This window comes from Tachysurus fulvidraco, chromosome 21 (genome assembly GCF_022655615.1).
Source record: "Tachysurus fulvidraco isolate hzauxx_2018 chromosome 21, HZAU_PFXX_2.0, whole genome shotgun sequence".
Lineage (NCBI taxonomy): Eukaryota > Metazoa > Chordata > Actinopteri > Siluriformes > Bagridae > Tachysurus > Tachysurus fulvidraco.
The window spans coordinates 20,893,875-20,901,374 of record NC_062538.1 but is presented as its reverse complement, the minus strand read 5'-3'; the positions used below and the strand labels follow the sequence as shown (position 1 = coordinate 20,901,374).

Here is a 7,500-nt window from a genome sequence, read left to right as displayed (position 1 = left end):
GAGGATGTTCTGTTCTGACTCATCACTCTGTCCTGAACATACAGAGACAGATAAGTGCTACACGTCGTCATGTGAAGCTTTTACTGTGTGTTATCGTGAACTGACCTGCGCCTTGGTATAAACACTGACCTGAACCTGCGATATGTCGACTTTTATTCGTGAGGACGGAACCTGAACTCCTTGAATGTTTAATCCTTACATAATGTCACATATTCCATTTTTTTTTCAGGATGTTTATCAAACGTGCACATGCAAAGAAACGCATTTTAGCAATCGATAACTAAAATATCTTAAATCTATATGAAAGTATCTGTGGCTTAGTGGTTAGCACGTTCGCCTCACACCTCCAGGGTTGGGGGTTCGATTCCCGCCTCCGCTTTGTGTGTGTGGAGTTTGCATGTTCTCCCCGTGCCTCGGGGGTTTCCTCCGGGTACTCCGGTTTCCTCCCCCGGTCCAAAGACATGCATGGTAGGTTGATTGGCAGCTCTGGGAAATTGTCCATAGTGTGTGTGTGTGAGTGAATGAGAGTGTGTGTGTGCCCTGTGATGGGTTGGCACTCCGTCCAGGGTGTATCCTGCCTCGATGCCCGATGACACCTGAGATAGGCACAGGCTCCCCGTGACCTGAGAAGTTCGGATAAGCGGTAGTGAATGAGTGAATGAATGAATAATTTTATTTCTAGGAACATTTTATGGTTTGAAAGCTTTGACTTTTCTTATTCAGTTGGCAGATCATTTTGTTTCTTGAGGTGACGGTGGTGAGGAAAAACGTCATGAGATGATATGAGGAAGAAACCTTGAGAGGAACCAGACCCGGAACTGAACCTCATCCTCGTCTGAGTGACACTGGACGAGAAATAACGTAAATGTAAATAAAGTCATTTCTACACCAGTTTATAGTCGAGTGGATTCAAGCAACCGAGAGCACCTGAGGTTGAACAAGTCCTTCCTTCCTGCCGAAGTCTTCAAACGCTCACCAATAAAATGTCAGTCTTCTATCTCTGCACTTGGGTCTGGATTTTGTTCTTACAGATGCATCTGTTTCTATTAAAATAGTCACGTGTCTAAAAAAAGATCTAGAAATCGTATATATTCGATTTCTTGTCATCTCTAAACAGGAAATGCCAAATCATTTGGACTCTATTCAGGATCTTTCTTTAATTTAATTTCTTTCCTACACACATAAAGGTAAGCCGCTATTTCTGATGCACGGTCACGGATGAAAACGGTGTAAATGGCGTAAAGGCTCTTCTCTGTTCTTCTCTTTCTGTCTGGACGGCCTAATTAACCTTTCTGTCACCTTTTTATACTTACCCAGAGTGCACTGGGGCTCGGATGTCTTTCTGAAAAAACACTCATGACTCACAAGTGTGTGTTTTCTGTTTGGAAAGGTAGACAGAGCATAGTGACACTACGCTGACTCTGACGGCACACTTTACCGTCCGTGTTGAGATTCAGGGCCGCGCTTCTGCCGACAAGTGACACACACACACACACACACACACACACACACACACACACACACACACACACACACACACACACACACACACACCGATTTATGCAAATCGGTTATAAAGCATGAAATACAAAAGACAAGAAACTGATCGAAACTGTCATGTAGTGTGGTCTCTCATCACTTTGTGTTTTTTTAGCATATATAGCAAGTTTGTGTGTGTGTGTGTGTGTGTGTGTGTGTGTGTGTGTGTGTGTGTGTGTGTGTGTGTGTGTGTGTGTGTGTGTGTGTGTGTGTGTGCGCGCGTGTGAGTGTGTGTGTGTGGTTGCTTTGAGAAGAATTCTTTTTTATGGCAAAGCTTATGTTTGTCAAAAGCTATAAAAATAAAGAAGTGTTGACATTTTTTTATTCATGGGAAGAAAATAACACGGAAAAACTGCACATGTGTATCTGAAAAATACACAAATGCAAACAAAGTTGAGGAAGGTGAAGGTTCAGAGCGAATTCTTCCCACTTTAAACCTGGGTGCTGTCGAATTCTCGATTCTGATCGAAGCTGTAGATTCGTTTTACTACAAATCACAGCTTTGTGTTAACGAGCTCGTTCTTATACGTGATTGTTTCTATGGAAACAGTAACCATTTATGTTACTAAAGTGAGTTTCCTAATAACAAAAAAATGGGCTGTGTGTGTGTGTGTGTGTGTGTGTGTGTAGTTGATTATTTTCACATCACGTCACACCCCCGAGCACGCTGTCCCTTAATTAGAAGTTGTGTTATTATAAATTGTCGCTTTAGGGAAGAAAATCTCCAGTGAAATCTGTCCAGGTTTGAATCCAACATTCCGTATGCAAAAATTTAATAGAAGGAAACCTTAAAAATGTACATTATATTCATCCTCTGAGGCGTTCAGGTGCAGTTGAAGAGTTAGCTGTGGAAATGAGCCGGAAGTCAGTGGGGGTGAAAACATATGAAAGTGAAATGAGCCATTTTTTTGTGAGACAGGAGATCATTTTTGTGAACAGCAAGCAATTAAAAGCCTCGCTGTCCACCTACAGGTGTTCCAAAACTCTGTGTGTGTGTGTGTGTGTGTGTGTGTGTGTGTGTGTGTGTGTGTGTGTGGGAATACAAATGAGAAAAGAGAAATAAACAAGTAAAATCCAGCCATTAAACAACACAGAACATTATGTACAAATAATTTGAAGTGGTTTGAACTGAAATTGTCTGAGTAAAAGTGCTCACTGTTTTGTTTTTTTGTACCCCTCCCCCCCTCCCGATAACGACGGCTAAACGGCGATCACGAATCGATTACGTCCGACAATTTTCCTGCGTCAGACAAAAGGAGAATTCGGAGAATATTATTTTAATCGTGTTCGTGTTCACCCGCACGTGGAAGTAGGAGTGTCGGAGTAATCGTGTGTGAAATCGACAAATATGCCACGGTTTCATTAAATTTCACACAAAATAAAGTTGTAAACACGCACACGCACACACACACACACACACACACACACACACACACACACACACACACACACACGCACACGCACACGCACACACACTACTGTTAGCAGCCGTCACCGATGTGCTGAAGTTTTCTCTGTGTCCGATGTCTCCTTCTTTTCCTATTGAAGTAGAACTGATGAGCTCTTTCCCAGCATGCTTTGCGCCTGGCTGTGATCTCTGGTCCACTGCTCTGGCCCATCTCCAGCAGGAAAGCAAAGTCTTCAACAACATCAGCTAATGAGAAGCAGAGCAGTTACCCTGAGCGGAGCAGCTGCTCCACACTTTGGACCGACACAATGACACCCGAGAAGTAGACTCTGTGTGTGTGTGTGTGTGTGTGTGTGTGTGTGTGTGAGAGAGAGAGAGAGAGAGAGAGAGAGAGAGAGAGAGAGAGAGAGAGAGAGAGAGAGAGAGAGAGAGGAAGAGCAATAAGAACCCTATCATTTCTCTGTGTATATGACTTGAGAGCCATGGAGAGTTTCTGAATTCTGAAAGCAGCAGCTGGTGTCAGATGCGAACGGAAACCATCCGCATGTTTTCTTTAAGACCGTTGGAGAAGGGAAAACCCTCCATCCTTCCTCTTTCCTCCGTCTTCATCTGGGTTTGTCCTCCAGATGGCTTTATTGGTGCACAGGGAAGAGCGGATGCCTTACTTTGTTTTGGGAATGACTGCCGTATTCCAGCTGGATGAATGCCGTGAGCTCCTTGGCTTACTGCTCCCTGGAGGAGCATTCCAGCCCTGAGGAGCACTTCTTAAGGATGAAACTCATTAACGTACCACCGTTTATGTCCACACACACACACACACGAAAACACACCATGTGCTGCGTAATAAGAACACCCAAGCTTATCAAGTGATAAGAGTACTCTTATTCGTGTGTTCTTTTGGGGTTCTTTAAGGGTTCTACAGTTAGCATCTTTGCAGCAGAAGAGTTTCCTCCAGATTCTCTGGTTTCTTCCCATCCTAAAACATGCTTGATTGGCTATGCTAAAGTGGCCATAGGCTCATGAGTCATGAATATGAGCCTTACTCTTCGTCATTGTTGTGGTCATACAGTATACGAGGAGTCAAGCGTCTGAGATTATTATGGATGAGAGAAGGATGAGTAGACCAGGACGAGTGTATAACATAAGATAAGAAACCCTTGATTGATCCTGACCTAGTGAGCTAGCACGAGGATGTGTTTTTTGATCAGCATTCCAAAGTTCCTTATGTAATGTAATGTGAATGATGCAAACAACTGACAAATAAAACAGATTCATCTTGGTGGCAAATGAAACCCAATGTTTTGAACCTGAGCCCTGGTTCGATTATGAGTAAATTCCACCAAGGAAACGAGGATTTTTTTTCACAATTCAAGATCTTGATAAATATTAAAAGATTTCTTCAGGGAGGGTTTTATGGTACGTTTTATGATTCTTTTGGCTGCTTGTTTGGAGGTTTCGTCGTCATCTTTGTTGTTGTTGTTGTTGTTGACAAAATCTCTTTATTCTGAAGCCAGAAAGTGGTCATTCATTCACTGAAGGACTCAATCAGATGTGCAGCACATCCTGACACTCATCTCTGGCATGTTTGAGAGTTTTTTCTGCTCATCAGCTCATTCACAGGATCCTTCCTGAAGGGGGAAATGGATGACAAACACATCAGTGTGCAGTGAAGGAGTTTAACCTGTAGGCTACTCCACGGGCATGACTGGGAAACACTGTGTGTGTGTGTGTGTGTGTGTGTGTGTGTGTGTGTGTGTGTGTGTGTGTGTGTGTGTGTGTGTGTGTGTGTGTGTGTGTGTGTGTGTGTGTGTGTGTGTGCGTGTGTGGTGTGCGTGTACATAAATTACCGGTGATGCCACTGCGTAATAATAATAATAATAATAATAATAATAATAATAATAATAATAATAATAATAATAATAATAATAATAATGTACAGACACAGATAACGTTAACTCGAGAGAATCGTGACTTCAGAAAAAAAAAATCCACAGGGATACAACTATTGATTGCATCCTCCACCCCCATCTCTCTCTCTCTCTCTCTCTCTCTCTCTCTCTCTCTCTCTCTCTCTCTCTCTCTCTCTCCTCTTTTCTCCAAGTGCTGCAGAGAGGAGCTGCTTACTGCATCGCGGGGGAGGAAGTATAGACGAGGAAAAAGCAAAAGGGGAGGAAAAAGAGGACGGGAAAGAAGAAAAGACAACCCGAGAGCTCTTTATATCACACCACACGTTCGTGCTGGGATACAGTGGGGGAACACCGGGCGGACCGGTGAGAGAGGAAGCGCGCGCTTTGCAGGATCCCCACCGGTAAGTTCGTGTAATTTTTGCGTGTGTGTTGTGTGTGTGTGTGTGTGTGTGTGTGTGTGTGTGTGTGTGTGTGTGTGTGTGTGTGTGTGTGTGTGTGTGTGTGTGTGTGTGTGTGTGTGTTAAACATATATCGCATAGAAAAGCTGTAATGTTAAAACAGCAAGAAAGCAATTCCAGCCTTCGTGCTCGCTGTGAGAAGCCGCATTAAGAGCTGTCACGACTTTGAGGGATGCACCGTGAGATCAGGAGCTCTGCACCACTCCGCATGCCTTATCCGTGTCATTATCAGGTGCATTGATGACTATAATGAACTTTTTTTTGCCTGGAATGTATTATTATTATTGAACGATTTGTAAGGAACCGGCGTGCGCATTGCGCGCACCGACATCACCGACTTCATCCACTTTCCAAACGTTCTGCACTGAAACATCATCGTTTCTCATTTGATATAGAAAGATGCACTACGTTTACTTTTCTAGGTGCGCGGTGAAGTTACATATCCATGAAGGTAGCACCTTAACACCATCCAGAAAAGTACAGTGTAATACCTTCTCCCGATGGTTTGTGGGGCTGCTCACAGGTTAATACTAAACAGGTTAATACTCACTGCCTGTGCTTTTAATATGCATTTGTCATAGATTTAAGGTACAGCTTAATAATGGTAGAAAAATGTGTACATTTACACCATTTGACCAAATCGACACCTTTTCTATTTCCCCAAGTGATCGATGCGCTCAAAATGGAACAACAGACCTGTTAAAACTACTGCCAAGCATCAGGGTGCAGTATAATACATTTTTTTTTATTATTTCATTCATTCATTCATTCATTCATTCATTCATTCATTCATTCGTTTATTTATTTATTTATTTATTTATTTAGTCATTTATTTATTTATGTATTCAACTAATTAATTAATCAATTGATTAATTATTCATTTATTTGTTTGTTTGTTTGTTTGCCCAGGGGTTTACATTTCTCAACGGGCTTCTTTAAAAAACCCCATTTTGCCCCAAGGTACTAAACTGTACCTTCTGTCCCCTTTTCATGTCTCTGTACCACAAATGTGAACGTAGTGTGCTTTTATAAATGAGCTCAGATACATAAATGACCTTAAACACCATCAAACACCATTCTAGCTTTTGAGGGTTTAGTACATCATTTCAGCTAAAAATTAAAGCATAGGCTACTAAAGGACCAAGTGGTGCTTTGAGGCCACCATCACAACCTGTATTTAGTACCTGTACCACATTAGTACCTGTATTCACTCTCCCAGGTGAGTAAAAGCTACTCATTATGTACTAGACTACACATGAACACTGAACAAAGTACACTTTACTACCTTCTTTTAGTCCCTCTGTTCCACTTTTCATTGGCCTCCGTCTCACTCGCTGTACTTGGCTGTTAGGTGCTAGCATCAAGGGTACTTGGGTATCAAGGGTTCAATCAAGGGTATCTTTTACCATGGGAGGTGCACATAGTGTATCTTTACCTAGCTTTAAAGAGTTTTCATAAGTTGGAAAAAAATACAATTAAAGGTACCACCTGCCAACATATGGTACCATTTCTTCTTCCTGCTTTCTATTATTTTTTCTGAATTAACTTTTTAGGAATCAACATATCAAACTGTACCGTTCACTGTATTAGATTTCATCTCCCATAAACGTTTTATACAGGTAGATTAAAGCTTTAAAGGTACATTTGTGGTGTTTGTGGTGTACCTTTCTTTCTGTGAATGAAGCTCATGTTTTGTCACTGAACTGAGAAAGAGAGAGAGAGAGAGAGAGAGAGAGAGAGAGAGAGAGGGAGGGAGGGAGGGAGGGAGGGAGAAAGAGCGAGACATGAGGGAAGAAATTGATTCCTGTGTACACGCAATGAGGAGAGCTGAAATTTCATTAAAGGGACGTTGCTTGCGTCAGAACCCTGGATAGTGATTGATGTGGTGTCTCCTGCTGCTGCCAGTGAGAGAGAGAGAGAGAGAGAGAGAGAGAGAGAGAGAGAGAGAGAGAGAGAGAGAGAGAGAGAGAGAGAAAGAGAGAGAGTGCAAGAGAGAGAGAGAGAGAGAGAGAGAGAGAGAGAGAGAGAGGTGCACACCGAATGCAAAAGCATGTACTGCAGCCTTCCAATCTCCTTTACACAGCCTCATTACCTCTGCTCAGCAAAATAGGCATTATTACAGCAGAACACTGTGTGATTTTACTGCTTTTACACTCATCCAAATACAATTCGTATAAAACATCAAGGT

At 42.3% G+C, this 7,500-nt stretch overlaps 1 protein-coding gene across 1 annotated transcript in view; it reads left to right on the top strand.

Moving 5' to 3' along the window:
- Positions 1 to 5,024: 5,024 nt before the first annotated feature.
- LOC113646399 (synaptic vesicle glycoprotein 2C) overlaps positions 5,025 to 7,500 on the top strand; it is a 31,717-nt gene continuing 29,241 nt past the window's right edge. The window contains exon 1 of the mRNA XM_047806031.1: positions 5,025 to 5,255. The gene's annotated coding sequence lies outside the window, so the exon portion shown is untranslated. The remainder of the gene's footprint in view (positions 5,256 to 7,500) is intronic.